Source organism: Cebus imitator, unplaced genomic scaffold (genome assembly GCF_001604975.1).
Source record: "Cebus imitator isolate Cc_AM_T3 unplaced genomic scaffold, Cebus_imitator-1.0 Scaffold123, whole genome shotgun sequence".
NCBI classification, from domain to species: Eukaryota; Metazoa; Chordata; class Mammalia; order Primates; family Cebidae; genus Cebus; species Cebus imitator.
In genome coordinates this window covers 1,421,309-1,437,052 of record NW_016107438.1, presented here as the reverse complement: position 1 = coordinate 1,437,052, position 15,744 = coordinate 1,421,309, and the positions used below count along the sequence as shown (strand labels likewise).

The window sequence follows — 15,744 nt, the reverse complement described above, 5'->3', positions numbered from 1 at the left end:
ATTTGAAATAGGTTTTATTTGAAATAGATTTTATGTGAAATTATTTACATAAATTTTATTACATTGTAGATGTTGCTAACTTAACTAGATAAGCTCTTTTACATTTGTTATATGAAATACATTTACTTCTAAAAAAGACTTAGCGACAAAAGACACCATTAAAAGAGTGAAAAGAGAAGCCACAGACTGCGAAAATCTATTCCTGATTACATATATCTGACAAAGGATTCATAATAAGGATGTATTAAGAGCTCCTACAATTCAATAAGAAAAAGACAAACCACCTAATTAACATAATAAGCAGGAGATTTAAAAAGGCACTTCACAAAAGAGGACGTCCATATGGCGTCCAAAAATGTTAAAAGGGACTTGACATCCTTAGTCATCAAGGAAATGCAAATTAAAACCATTATGAGATTGCACTACATATCCACTAGAATGACAGAGTTGGCAGGAATGTGGAGCAACTGGAACTCTCATGCATTGCTAGTGGGTGTGTAAATGGGCATAACTATTTTAGAAAACTCTTTGGCAATATCTATGAATTCTAATACACATCTACTCTATAATCCAGTAATCTCATTCCTCGGGATACATCAAAGAGCAATAAAAGCATTTGTTCTTTAAGATGCATGTAAAATAATATGCATAGCAGCTTTATAATCCCAAATGGGAAACAACCCAAAAGTCCATCAACAGGACAATGGACAAAAAAATTTGGAATATTCATACAAACGGAATACTACCTATCAATGAAAAGAATAAATTTCTAATATATACAACAGGAATGAATCTCAGAAGTATAATGTTGAGTAAAAGAAGCCAAAAATAATCAGACTCAGTGACTTACACCTGTAATCCCAGCACTTTGGGAGGCTGAAGTGGGCAGATCACTTGAGGTCAGGATTTACAGACCAGTCTGCCTGACATGATAAAACCCCATCTCTACTAGAAATATTAAAAAAACTAGCTGGCTGTGGTGGTGCATGCCTGTAATACCAGCTACTCTGGAGGCTGAGGCAGGAGAATCACTTAAACTCAGGAAGTGGAGGTTGCAGTGAGCCAAGATCGTGCCACTGCACTCCAGCTGAGGTGACAAAGTGAAACTCTGTCTCAAACAACAACAAAAAGGCCAGAAATGAGTACATTCTGTGTGATTCCATTTTAGGATAATGTCAGAATAATGATTATTTTTGGGGAGGTATTGACTATAGGAAGGGACTGCCAGGAAGCTTTGAGGAAGCTGGAAATATTTTATATTTTGATTTGGGTGATTTCCCAGTGGGTACGTATGCAAAAAGTCATCAAGCTATATACTTAAGATTGGTGTACTTTATTATACATATGTTAAATTTCAATTAATAAAGTTAAGAAAAATGGCTCAGGCATGGTGGCTTATACCTGTAATCTCAACACTTTGGGAGGCTGAGTGGGAGTATCACTTCAGCCCAGGCATTCGAGACCAGTTTGGGCAACATAGCAAGACCCCATCTCTAAAAGAAAAAAATGTATATTCAAAGAAATTTAAGAAAAAGAATCCGGGACTGCTCACATCACATCTCTGTGTTACCAATTGAAGGGCTATAGATGGCATAGCCCTAGGATTTGTTAGTCACTTAAATCAACTTCTCTCCAGTCAGTGTCAGTTTATCTGTAAATAAGGATTACAATAGTATTTTCTTCATATGCTTGCTGTAAAGATAAAATAAATAAACACAGAACAACAAACTCAGAACAGAGCTTTGGATATAGTGATATGTAAGTATTAGTTATTACTATGACATGCTCATGCTAAAATTTTTACAGTACCACAAAATATACCTGGCTGGTAGTTATCTTTTTAAACAATTTTTAACCTAATGGCCAATCAACATTTTTAAACATGATATGGTTTCTCCTTGCAATCTGATTTTCTTTTTTTTTTTTTTTTTTTGAGACAGAGTCTCACTCTGCCGTTCAGGCTGGAGTGCAGTGATGTGATCTCAGGAAACTGCAACCTCTGCCTCCTAGGTTCAAGTGATTCTCCTGACACAGACTCCTGAGTAGCTAGAACCACAGGTATGTAACACCACACCTGGCTAATTTTTGTATTTTTAGCAGAGACAAGGTTTCATCATATTGGCCAGGCTGGTCTCAAACTCCTGACCTCATGATCCACTTGCCTTGGCCTCCCAAAGTGCTGGGATTATAGGTGTGAGCCACTGTGCCTGGCACCTGATTTTCTTTGCTTTACTTCTTTTTTTTTTTTTTTTTTTGGAGACAGGGTCTTGCTCTGTTGCCCAGGCTAGTGTGTGCCGTGGCACAATCAAAGCTCATTGGAACCTTGGACTCCTGGGCTCAAGCAATCCTCCTTCCTCAGCCTCTGGAGTAGCTGGAACAACAGGTGTGGACCACCACCCTGCCTGAGTAATTTTTGTTTTTTTTTTGTAGAGATTAAGTCTTGTTATGTTGTCTTGGTTAGTCTCAAACTTCTGGCTTCAAGTGATCACTCTGCCTCGGCCTCCCAAAGTGCTGAAATTATAGGCATGAGCCACAATGCCCAGTGATTTTATTTTTTTAAAAAAGTATATATACAAAAAATATCCAATGGAAAAAAGTTAAAAAAGCTTTACCCATAATCCACCATAAAATTTAATGAAATAGCATCTACAAAACTATCAAATGGAACCAAAAAAGTGAGCCAACTAAACGAATTTAAACTTTTTTTAGACTTTATAAAATAAGTATCACTTCTCAGCTTTTTAGCTAAGATCAAATGTAAAATAATAAGTTAGTGTGTTGTTAGGTGCAGTGTCTTGTGCCTGTAATCCCAGCATTTTGGGATGCTTAGGCAGGAGAACTGTTTGAGATCAGGAATTTGAGACCAGCCTGGGCAACATGGTGAGAACTTGCCTCTACAAAAAATATTTAAAAATTAGCCAGGTGTGGTGGTACACACCTGTAGTCTCAGCTACTTGGGAAGCTGAGGCAGGAGGATTGCTTGAGCCTGGGAGGTTGAGGTTGCAGTGAGCCATGATCACGCCACTGCACTCCAGCCTGGGCAATAGAGTGAGACCTTGTCTCAAAAACTAAAACTGAAACTAAAATAAAAAAATAATAAGTAAATGTCCCTCACTTTCCCCTTCACTCTTCAGAGGTAACTACTTTTACAAGATTAAATGTTTGAATTTAGTTTTCAGAAAAGAAACATTCTGCTCTGTGTACATACGGTTGGTCTGAAGATGATAAATAGCAGGCAATCAGTACACACAAGCTAAGGACCAATTAAATATAGGTCTCTGATGGAGAAGATGCCTTGCAATATATTCTCTTCTTGATGGAGTCACAAGTTGCTCCTTTGTCCTTTGCCAAAACCAGCACCTTTAGTATCACTGTTGCAGGCACCAAAACATTTGGTAAAATAAGTACTGGGGATGCACAATCACAGACTCACAGCTGAGGCTTTGTCTTTTCTCAAATAAACATAATCCAAACAATGAGACAGTGTCTGAGGGTCAAGGGGGTGGGAGGAGATGGAGGGGTTAGTCAAATTCTTTTTCTGGACTGTGTAGGTGCTACATTTATAAAGCTCCCCCCTTTACTATTTTCTCCTTTTCTTGAATAGCTTCCAAGTGACACTTGATGCTCTTCCTTCTAGTGTGGCTTACACTGAGGGTCCAGTGAGCCCCAAAGCAAGGAACTTGCCCAAGGCCTCTCTCTGTATCTGGGGGTGGGAAGAGTTGGAGGGCTTCTGGAGTCTGTGGCCTTTGTCCTCAGTATCAAGGGTCCCAGTTTTTCTCTTTGAGAATTATTTGATTCTTTCATTTAATCCTCACAAATAATGTTTCTAGGCTATTTAGATTGGATTTGGGGTGTGCTTAGGGTCTCGTATATCTTCTTAACTTTTAAAATACATGATAAAAATTTTTACTTTCATTTTATTTTTTTACATTTATTTTATTTTGATGTCTTCTTCTCCATCTTTATTCATCACACCTCTATTCTAGACACTTGTGCTAGCATCCTGTCTTATCCCCTTCTCAAATCCCTTTATTGGTTTCTTTCATTCATTTATTCAACAGTTATGTTGTTGGATACTTACCATTACCAGGTACTGCTCTAGGTTTGGGGATAAGCAGTGAAAAAGAGTGGGTTCCTGACATCATGGCTCTTATATTCTAATTGAGAGCAGAAGATGCACAAACAAATTCGTGACACAAAAAAATCATGTCATGGAGTAAAAGGCATCATTAAGAAAATGACAGTAGTGCAAATGGATGGAGAATGCTATGTCAGGGTTAGTGTAGTTATTTTAAGTACGCTGGTGTGGGAAGCCCTCTCCAGGGTAATGACATTCCTTTTGACAACTTTACTTTCTTCTCAAGTCTTTCAAGGTGTTGGTGTCTCGTTTCTGAGTCTCTCCTATATCTTATGTCAACACATCCTGCACTGCCTCCCTTTGCATGCCATCCTACTATTTTTTCTTTTTTTTTTGAGATGGAATCTTGCTCTGTCGCCAGGCTGGAATTCAGTGGCGCAATCTTGGCTCACTGCAACCTCCGCCTCCTGGGTTCAAGTGATTCTTCTGCCTCAGCCTCCCAAGTAGCTGGGACCACAGGTGCATGCCACCACGCCCAGCTAATTTGTTTGTATTTTTAGTAGAGACGGGGTTTCACCATGTGGCCAGGATGCTCTCGATCTCTTGACCTTGTGATCCGCCCACCTCGGCCTCCCAAAGTGCTGGGATTACAGGCGTTTGCCACCGCGCCCGGCCACCATCCTACTCTTTTATGCTTGTCCACACTCTGGACTTCTTCCTGATGATCCCATATTCTCTCCCAAATCACTTCCAAAGTTTCTTTGAACAGCTTAGCCTGGCCACAAAAACTTTGCTTGTGGGTGCTTAGCACATACTTTTCAGTGATTTTAAAAATATTATTGTGTGCCTTGGAAATTGGTATTTTAGAAATAATTCTACTATAAACCAGAGGTTTTCAGAGTTCTGATATTTAGGGGGTAACATACTCTACAAGGATATATTGAAAGGCTTTAAGGACTTTTAAGGGTCTCAACTCAGCCTTGTAAATGCTGCTTTTATTTATAAAAATATCAATTGAATAGAGCTTTGCCTTCATATACAGCCACTGTGGTGGCTATAAAATATCTACTTTACTCTGAGCAGCATACATTGAAATCTGGAGTGGAAATGACGCTTAAAAAAAAATAACATCCATTTTTAGTGTGACTCACATTTTGAATGAAACCCAGACCACCTGTTGTTTATTCCCTACCATTTGGAACTCTACCTTCATTTCTGGGTTTCTTCCAGAGGACATGGAACGGATTTGCACATAGTCTTCCATTAAATAAAAAAATCCAAAAGTGGAGTGGGCCCTGGGAATTTCATCAAACTATATGCAAAGGCTGAATTTCTGCATTACTTGGCCAGGCCCTTTGGACTGTATACCATCTATAGCATGTGCCAGTGCTTAACATAATACCTGGACTATAATTGTGTTTGAATGTATCAATAGATAAAGAGGGAAGGCCCTTGTCTCGTAATTAAATATTCACAAACTCTTCAAAACACTTTGATTCTGTTACATATATCATTTGGAAACTGCCTATGTCAGCTTTTTGGATGCTTTTATTTTAATAATGCAAAGTAGTTTTTATTAGAACAGTAAACAGGAAACTGTATTATCTGCACAGACTCAGTGGCCTACAAAAAGAGGACTTTGCACTCTAATTAAGAACAAAGCACCCAATTACATCAGATTGAACTTCAGAATCACCTCTTTGTTTTTGTTTCATCTCATAATGCTGAACAAGGAATCAGAGGGAATGGGTCAGGCAAGGGAGCTATTTGAGTTTAATTAAAGGATTGCGCCTCATGGCCGCTTTAGGGGCCCGTCAGGTTAAGCAGAAGGATGGTAGCATTGAGGAGGTTGAGAAGCTAGTTGCCGGTTTTGCAGGCTCTGAGATTTCACTCTGTCAGTTTGCCAAGGAATGAGCTGTCAGGCTCTGTCTACTTTACAGCTTCTCCCCTGGGTCTGTGCCTTCTGATTCTAGCTTCAGGCTTAGCCTCACCCAGACTCTATGGCACATCTAGCCCCATCATTTAAGAACTTGTTAGAAATGGAGAATCTCAAGCCCCACCCAAACTTTCTGAGTCAGAATCTCCATTTTAGCAAGATCACGTGTCTACATATTATAGCTTTGGCAAGTACGATTCCATGGGGCTCTAGCCCAGCACAAAACAGCATGGTTATCAAACTCTAGTGAGCTTCAAAATTATGGACAAGTATAATAAAATGAAAAGTCGTAGTCTCATACTCCAGGGATTTTGATCCAGAGAGTCTAAAATGAGGCTTTGGAGTCTGCCTTTTCCTGGGTGTATGCTGCTGGTCTAGTTCCAACAGTTGGATTTCTGCATGCTTGTGTGTCTTTATCTCAGTTCTATTAATTGGCACCATTGTGTCTTGTTCTCTGCTCGAAAAACTGTTTTCAGGGTTGGTTTCAGAATTTCTATGCAGAAAGATCTTAGTACAGGAATCTAGTTTGATAAAGGAAGCTTGAAGCTGTTTTTATCTAACACATTATTTTTCTTTTGAGACAGGGTATCACTCTGTCACCCAGGCTGGAGTGCAGTGGCATGATCTTGGATCACTGCAAACTCCACCTCCTAGGTTCAAGCAATCCTCCCACCTTGGCCTCCCGAGTACTTACAACTACAGGTGCACACCACCACACCAGGATAATTTTTGTATTTTTTGTGGAGACAAGGTTTCACCATGTTGACCAGGCTGGCCTCACAGTCCTAGTCTCAAGTAATCCTCTGGCCTCGGCCGCTCAAATTGCTGAGTTTGTGGACCACTGCACCCAGTCTTGAGTAAAAGTCTTAACAAAATGTGTCCATTAGGGAGAGTAATTTTCCAGCGGAAATGGGGGTGCTGGAATAGATGCCTGGAAGCCAGAAAGCAATTGATGTCTGCTGTACCTAGTTAGGTGGATAGAGTCTTGCTGCTCTTGCTGCCCAATGGTGCACTTCTATTGCTTTTCAGATTTTATGGAAATGCCTTCGGAAATATAGCAGTGAGAAAATTATGACAGTGAAAGAAATCTGACCTAACTTTATCTTGCCTTTAACCTCCAAACTTCCCTTGGTCATTCCTGGGCATGGCCCAAGTTAACTTTGGGAGAAATGTAGTTTATTGTATAACCTTAAAGTAAGGATGATAATATCCCTTCCTCAAACTACCCTCTCCTTATTTGGGGACTAATATTGCCTTTGTAAAAATAATGAAAGGCCACAAGATTAGGATTATGAGAGGGACCTGAATTCTGCTAAGATGTAGGCATAGTTAAATGAGAAACAGCCATTGTTCTGGAAGTCACAAGACTTATAACTTCCTCAATTACTCTTATAAATAGCATGGTTATTTTAGAACCTAAGATGGCCTTGTGAGATGTCTTTTCAGACTTTTGCATTTCTGAGGACTGGATGATTCTCCTGAACCTGTGACTCTTAACTCAACTGGTCCCATGGCCCCCACCCAGAAGAAGATTCAGCACACAAGTACTGTTTTCCACACCCCTATGTTTGCATCCCCAACCAGCAGCACCCATTCCCTAGCCACTTGCCTGCCAAAAATTATCCCTAAAAACCCCAAATTTGGGGGGAGGCTGATTTGAGTTACAACGAAACTCAAGTCTCCCATTTAGCTGACTCTATTGCAGTTCCCCTGTCTTGATAAATTAGCTCTATCTGGGTAGCAGACAAAATAAATCCATTGGGCAGCTATACATTTTTGGGGCTTGTCCAGGATAGCCTTTGTAGGTACCTGTCTGTGGATTAGCAGCCCCTCACTGGCAATGGATTCAGAGGCTAGCCCAAGTGGTCACTTGGTTTTCTTGGCTAAGGGCTGCCCCTGGCACCATCTCTTCCAGCAGGCTGATGTTTACCCATAATGCATGGATCTATTTGCAATGGAGAAGTAATTCCTGAAAGACATCCAGTATTTCTGGTGCTGCCACCACCCCCTTCCTTCTCCTGATCTGTTGACCTCTCTAGAGGCACTGTTGCCCCATCATAGGGACTATCCAGCTCTCCCTAGATTGTAGGAAGAGTCTCAGTTTAGGGGGATCCCTCCCTGTTGGACTGAGGATAGGAAATGTGTTTGGAGGAACGCTCTTCTGGTTTGAAAAGGAATCTGGTCTGTAATCTTGGTTTGAAAATTATTCTATTTGTCTTTACTTCACTCTGTGTGTTTATATTTGTGGAGAAAAATCTCTAAAGGAATGGCTGATGGAAGTCCAGCCGGCTCTCCTATTTTGTCTGACCAGTCACATTCAGTAAGCTCTGAAGTAAGTGTTAGTGGGAGCTCAGCAGGTCTAACTTAGGGTGACCATCTGCCCTTCCATCCTGCCCTGAGACCACCTATTAAAACTTCTGGTCAGAAGTGATCCCTCCCCATTTTGAGTGGATCAAAGGAAACAAATTTGAGCCTCGCCAGGTCCATACTTGGGTGCTGAGTGGGATATCTAGTGTCTGTGTTTTGTCACATCTATTTTGCTCTGGCCAGAATGGGAAATGTTAATTTGGTTCTCCCATATAGCCTGTTGGGTGGCAACTTGCAAGATAAAGAAGCTTTTGCCTATGGTTCCATGAAATGGAAAAGGACAATTTTTTTTTTTTTTTTTTTTTTTTTTTGAGACAGAGTCTTGCTCTGTCACCCAGGCTGGAGTGCAGTGGTATAATCTTAACTCACTGCAATATCTGCCTCCCAGATTCAACTGATTCTCCCCCCTCAGCCTCCTGAGTAGCTGAGATTACAGATGCCCACCATCACGCCCAGCTAATTTTTGTCTTTTTAGTAGAGACAAGGTTTCACATGTTGGCCAGGCTGGTCTCAAACTCCCAACCTTCAGCGATCTGCCTGTCTTGGCCTCCCAAAGTGCTGGGATAACAGAAGTGAGCCACCACGGCTGACACAGATTATTTTCTTTTGTAATGTGGCCCCCATAGCTATGGTGCAACAAGCAGGGTCATCAAAAGCCGCTTCACTCTTCCGAAAGCTACCAAAAGAGGAAGCCTAGAAACCTGACAAGCTGGCAAAAGGGTAAGAGTTTATTACCAGTCAGGCTTCTGGTCTCTCCTTTTGTACAAATTGGTTAAGTGAATGGTAAAAATTACTGTTTTTCTCCTCTGCAAGATTTTGATTAGTATAAAAAAGAATTTGTGTGACTAGTCTTTTCATCTTTTCTGTGTTGTTCTGTCATGGGGAGGGGTACCGCAGTGTGGAATGTGGGCTTAGGAACCCTATAAGTCTGCTGTTGGAGCCAGCCCTGCAGTCTGGTCAATTACAAACTTTGCTGTGGATCTTCAAAACAAAAACCAAATGAGGTTTTCCTTTCATCTTGTTCTATGTCCTTGAAAACTTGACTTTGTTACCATGTGGGGGTACTCTTTCTTGGTCTCTGCCATTCAGAGAGTGGGAATTTTTGGTTTTATGTCATGCAGTAAGTCTAAAAGGACACATGATAATGTCATGGCTAGCCTTAGGAATTCCCTTGATAGTTAAAATCTTTTGCAAACTCAAAACCTGCTCTGGGTTGCTGCTGGGAAAAATGATAGCAGTTGCCCCAGGGCTGTAGCTCAGTAACTAAGGCTTTGCCCTTTTACTGCAGCAGCCTGGGTTCAATTCTCAGCTCAGGAAATAAGCCCTTTCTGGTTTGATATTTGTGTGACCTTTGCCATATGTTGATTCTTTTCCCCTCCATGAACAACTTCTAACTTCCTGTCTTGAATTTTCTTTTCTCATAGCCACCTTTGGGGAGATTCTAAATCTTGCAAAAACTGCTTGCTACCTCTTTAAGAATACCTTCTGACGCCCCTGGTGAAGACATAACCTTAGTTAAGGTTTATTGATTTCACATAGGTGGTTACTCGTGTTAAAAAATAGAAATATTAGCTGTTTGTCCTGGCTAAAATCTAGTGATAAAAGATTTAAAAGTGTTTTCTATTGAGAGCCCTATAGTTGAAAATTGTCTTAATAAAGGGTAATGTTTAAGCTAGATATGTGTGTAGATGTCTAGATATTGTTTTAAAGCCCCTGTTCTGCGTCTAGAAAAACTTCTGAGTCAACAAAATTCTGATTGTTTGCCTTTTACTGATGTCTGTACCTCCTGCCTCTTGTATCTAATCTTTTTGAATTTTGAGGGGGACTAGAAATTACTTTTCATTATAAAAAATTTTAACCATGATATGTAATAACTAGGTAAGAGCCATATTTTAAAAAATGGCTAATGGTAGTTGTTTATAACAAGTAATTATTACTATATGGTGATACTCCTTTCTTCGCACATTTAAATAAGAAAAGTATGGTCTTAGACAGCAAAAAGGTATAGAATAGAAAATGGGCTGATTACAGAGTGGCCTAATTGGTTTTGCATTATCTAGCAGCCTTAGGAAAATGTCCTTATAATAAAATTCCCTGGCCGGGCGCGGTGGCTCAAGCCTGTAATCCCAGCACTTTGGGAGGCCGAGGCGGGTAGATCACGAGGTCAAGAGATCGAGACCATCCTGGTCAACATGGTGAAACCCCGTCTCTACTAAAAATACAAAAAATCAGCTGGGCATGGTGGCATGTGTCTGTAGTCCCAGCTACTCAGGAGGCTGAGGCAGGAGAATCGCCTGAACCCAGGAGGCGGAGGTTGTGGTGAGCCAAGATCGCGCCATTGCACTCCAGCCTGGGTAACAAGAGCGAAACTCCGTTTCAAAAAAAAAAAAAAAAAAAATTCCCTATGAAAGTATTACACTCTCATCCCATAGTGTTTCATTCTTTTGGGGACCCAGAATTTGGTGTAAAATTAGATCCTTGAGTTTGGGGATCTGTTGTGCCTTCCAGCAATGCCTGCTTATTAGACCCTAGGAACCACATACTTTCCTATCCCTGTTCCTTAAGAGTCTCCATCCTGAAGCTGAAATCCAAAGAGGAAATTTACATCTTTAAGGAAAACTCCACGTGTCAGAGTGTCTACTTTTTTTGGCCATCTTGAATAAACTTTACCCACACAATTTTCCCCTGGTTTAAATAAAATATTAATTCACTATTTTGTTTCACCTAAGAATTATCCCTTTAAAATATAAATTTGGAACTGCCTGGCTGACAATTATTAGAGCAGTGAACAGGTAATCAAGAGACTGATGGTTTAAAATGAAAAAATAAAAATAAAAATAAAAAAACTTTAAAACTGTTAAATGGAAATCTCATAACATGTAGGCAGCACAGACAGATGTGCTTCTGTCTGTGCATATGTGTCATGTGAGTAATGTTTCACTACCAAAACATATAAAAGAGCTCTAAGTAATTAGCTTTAAAAAAAAGCATGTAAATCAGATGTTTTGTCAAAAAAAAAAAAAAAAAAAACCTTTGATGTGTTTTAGTTCATGTGACTCTAACAATCCTTTAAAAATAGTTTTTAAAAAGTCTGACCTAACCAACTCCATCTTACCTTATTTATTTAATTTTTTGAGATGGAGTCTCACTCTGTTGCCCAGGCTAGAGTGCAGTGACATGATCTCGGCTCACTGCAACCTCTGCCTCCCGGGTTCAAATGATTCTCCTGCCTCAGCCTCCTGAGTTGCTAAGATTACAGGCACATGCCACCACACCTGGCTAATTTTTGTATTTTTGGTAGAGATGGGGTTTCATCATGTTGGTCAGGCTGGTCTCAAACTCCTGACTTGTGATCCACCTGCCTTAGCCTTCCAAAGTGCTGGGATTACAGGCATGAGCCACCGCACCCGTCCCCATCTTACATTTAACCTCCAAACTGCCCTTGGTCATTCCTGGGCATGGGCCAAGCTAACTTTGGGAGAAATTTAGTTTATAGTTTAACCTTAAATCAAAGATGATAATAGCCCTTCCCAAAACTAAATCATCTTTAGAAAACTAATAAAAGTCTGCAAGTTTAGGATTATGATAGGGACCTGAATTCTGCTAAGATGTAAGCATAGTTAAACAACAACCATTCATTGTTCTGGAATCACAAGATTTATAACTTCCCCAATTACTCTTGCAAATAACATTATAAAACCTAAGATTGGCCTTTATTGCTTGAGCCCGGAAGGTCAAGGCTGAAGTGAGCCAAGATTACACCATTGCACTCCAGCATGAGCAACAGTGTGAGACTCTGTGTCAAAAAAAAAAAAACACTACTCCAAAAATTGTTACATTTCCCTTCAGATTCATACAATAACATACATGCTGAAAAAAAAAAAAAAAAAAAAAAAAAAAGCCTAAAGTGCCTTTTTAGACTTTTCCATTACTGTGGCCTGAACAACTCCACCTTGACCTGGGACTCTTGACTCAATTGGCCTTGTGACCCCTTCCTAGAAGAGGACTCAGCACACAAGGGCTATTTTCCACTCACCTATAATTGCATCCCCAACCACTCAGCAGCATCCATTCCCCCACCCTCTGCCTGCTTATCTATCCTTAAAAAAACCTGGCTGATTTGAGTAATAATAAAGCTCCTATTTAGCCAGCTCTACATATATTAAACTCTTTCTCTATTCCTATCTCCCTGTCTTGATAAATCAGCTCTACCTGAGCAGCAAGCAAAATAAAGCCCTGGGGTGGTTACCTTGACTAGAAGTTAAAGTTTGTAAGACCAGGAATTTTTGTCTGTTTTAGTCCCTGCTGTATCCCATGTACATGGAATAGTGCCTGGCACATGGTAGGTTCTCCATATATATTTTTGAATGAATGAATGACTAGACAGGGTGTATGTTAAGATACAGTTTCTGATGTCAGGCTATCTGGGATCAAAGCCAAACTCTATTCCTAGTAGTGTTAATCTTGTGTGGGTACTTAACTTCTCTGTACTCATGTACCTAACTTTTTCATAGCTAAAGTTATAGTGCCACTCATAGTGGCAGTGATAGATAACAGATCTTATTTCATAAGGATGTCATTAGTATGTGCTTAGAAACATGCCTATTATGTTGACTATTGTTTCATCTACCTATTGCTGTGCAATAAACCATTCCAAAACATCTTGACTTAAATCAACACTTTATTTACTTGCTCATGACTCTTCCATTTGGGCAGCACTCAGCAGGGACAACTTGTCCCTGCTCTCTGTGATGTCTGCACATGCTGAAACATCCACGATAGTTTCCTGGTTCATGTCTGTCACCTCAGCAAAGACAGTGCAAATGGTTGTAGACAGGCTGGAAGAGCTTGCCTGGAATGGTACATCTGGCACCTTGGTTCTTTCCATTGACTGTGTTCTTGGCACTGCTCCAAGTACCCAGCCTTCAGACTGCTCCCTTTCCACATGGCCTCTCATTTGGTGGCTCTAGGCAACCCTGAGCTGCCATGTAAAAAGTCTGGCTACCCTCCTTTCAGGAGTGCAAAAGTGGAAGCTTCTAGGCTTTTTAAAGCTTAGTCCTTTTAAAGGCATAAGGTCTTAAAGCTTAGGCTGCATATTCTATTGGCTTTTCAACCTTGACACTATTGACATTTTTGGCAAGATAATTTTATTTGTTGTTGTGGGGGACTGTACTATGCATTGTAGAATGTTAAGCAGCATCCCTGGCTGCTACCCACTAGTAGAGTAAAAATGCTAGTAGCATCCTTTCCCCACATTCCCTATTTGGGGCAAATAAATGTGTTTCCAGACATTGCCAAATGTCCCCTGGAGAACATAATCTCCCCTGGTTGAGAACCACTGGGTTAAAACAAGTCACAGGGTCAGACTAGATTCCAGGGAGAGGCTTTGCAAGGGTATGAATACCAGAAAAAAATTAACTGAGGGTAACAGAGTGTAACAGAGTATTATTGTCAGTGTAACAGAGTATTATGGTCTCTGAATCTTACATCTCCAAAAAATTCATGTTCCTGAATTCTGCTCTTATGTTGAGCCATCTTTCCTTCTTCCTAATGGGCTTCTCAACGTAATTGCTTATCTGAGTGTCCCTGCTTGTCATTAGCAGTGCTCTGCAGTTTCCATATCTGTGAGCTGCTCTTGGCTTCCTCTCTTGCACCACCCTGGAAGCAGTCTGACGTCAGACTTGTCTCTAGGTTGTTTCTCTCCTCTTCCTCCCAACCCTTGCGGCTCAGTGAGTTATCTCTAGTGCTCATGCCGTAGCACATGACCAGGTTCTGAGGACAGATAAGGCTAATCTTGCAGCCTCCTAATATGTCATACTCTGTCACATTAACGGGTATACAGTACTCAATTGCCTTCTCCCTAAGAGGCACTTGCCTTACCACCCCTCCCTTCCCACTCCCAATTAATTCTTTTTTTTTTTTTTTTTCATCGAGGTTCATTTCCAGGCCTGCTTCTTCTAGGAAACCTTCCTGGAAAGCCCATTCTCTACTCCAATTTAGCCGGTTCTTGAGGGCAGAGACCATTTCATATTCATGTTCAAGTTTCCAACACAGTGTCTATTGCATGGAATATATTTCTTAGATCAATAAAATAATGATTTAAAATGCAAAATAAAATTTAAAATTTGAGGAGAGACTGAAAACGTGTAGAAGTGAGTCATGTCATTCTCTGCGGGAGAGACTTCTGAGTGTGAGGAACAGCCAGTGCTTGGTCCCTGAGTGTGGAGTTTTCTGAGCAGGGAGTGGCTGTGATGTTTAAGGAAGACCAAGGAGACCCGCTTGGCTGGGGGAGTGAAGGAGGAGGGAGGAAGCTGGACATGGCATTAGACAGGTAACAGAACAAAGCATCTGGCAGTGTAGGTCAAGGTCAGCGCTCTGGATTTGACTCTGAATGAGAGGAGAAGCCTGGTGGAAGTTTTGTGCAAAACAGTGACTTACACTGACCTGTATTCTTAGAGGATTGTTGTGGTTCCTGTGTTGGGAATAGAATATGACAGGGCCAGGCAGGAAGCAGCAAGACCAGTCAGAAAGCTATAGTAATAATCTGGTGAGGGATGATAATGGCCTTTCCTGGTGGATTGGATGTGGAATATGGGAACAAGAGAGGTATCAGGGATAACTCCATGGCCCAAGCTCCAAGCAGGAAGAAGGGTGAAACATTTTCTGACACAGAAGGCTACTTAGGTGAGGAAATCACAAGTTGAATATTTTCATGTTAAGTGTGAGATGCATACTGTACATTCCATTGGTTGTACAGTAGACTGCAATACAAATGTGAAGTGCTGGCAAACATATAAATTAAAGATATATAAATATGAATGTTCTGAATTCTATTACTTAAGCTAAGATTGACTTCTCTGATTCAAACAATAACAACAAAATGCAATGGTTTATTACAATAGATGTTTATTTCTCATAATTCCATAGTCTAGGAAAATTCAAGATAATCAGCAAATTGTGACAGGACCTATTTCTGTGGAGAGTTGGGGATAAAAACCTCATTGAAGTAGTTCAACAAATAATGAGAAAAAGGGAATTGGAAGTGGAGACTGTGTATAGACAATTCATTCAAGGATTTTTGTTATAAAGGGGAGCCAAGAATTGGGTGGTAGATTGAGGGACATGTAGGCTTGAGAAATTTCATTGTTTTTAACTTTTTTTTTTCCAGCCTATGTCTAGAAACAAGTTCAGATGTTTGTAATTTTTAAGACTTTTTTTTTTTTTTTTTAAGTCTGGCTCTGTAGCTCAGTCTAGAGTGCAGTAGTGTGATCTCAGCTCACTGCAACCTCTGCCTCCCAGGCTCAAGCCATCTTCCCACCTCAGCCTCCTGAGTAGCTGGGACTACAGGCACAAGCCACCACGC

At 40.5% G+C, this 15,744-nt stretch overlaps 1 long non-coding RNA gene across 1 annotated transcript; it reads right to left on the bottom strand.

Moving 5' to 3' along the window:
* Positions 1-2,260: 2,260 nt before the first annotated feature.
* LOC108312331 lies at positions 2,261-15,743 on the bottom strand. Its single transcript, XR_001828589.2, has 2 exons — positions 15,700-15,743; positions 2,261-2,354 (listed from the first exon to the last, which is right to left on the bottom strand). It is a non-coding gene; the product is annotated as an uncharacterized LOC108312331 (long non-coding RNA).
* Position 15,744: the final 1 nt, after the last annotated feature.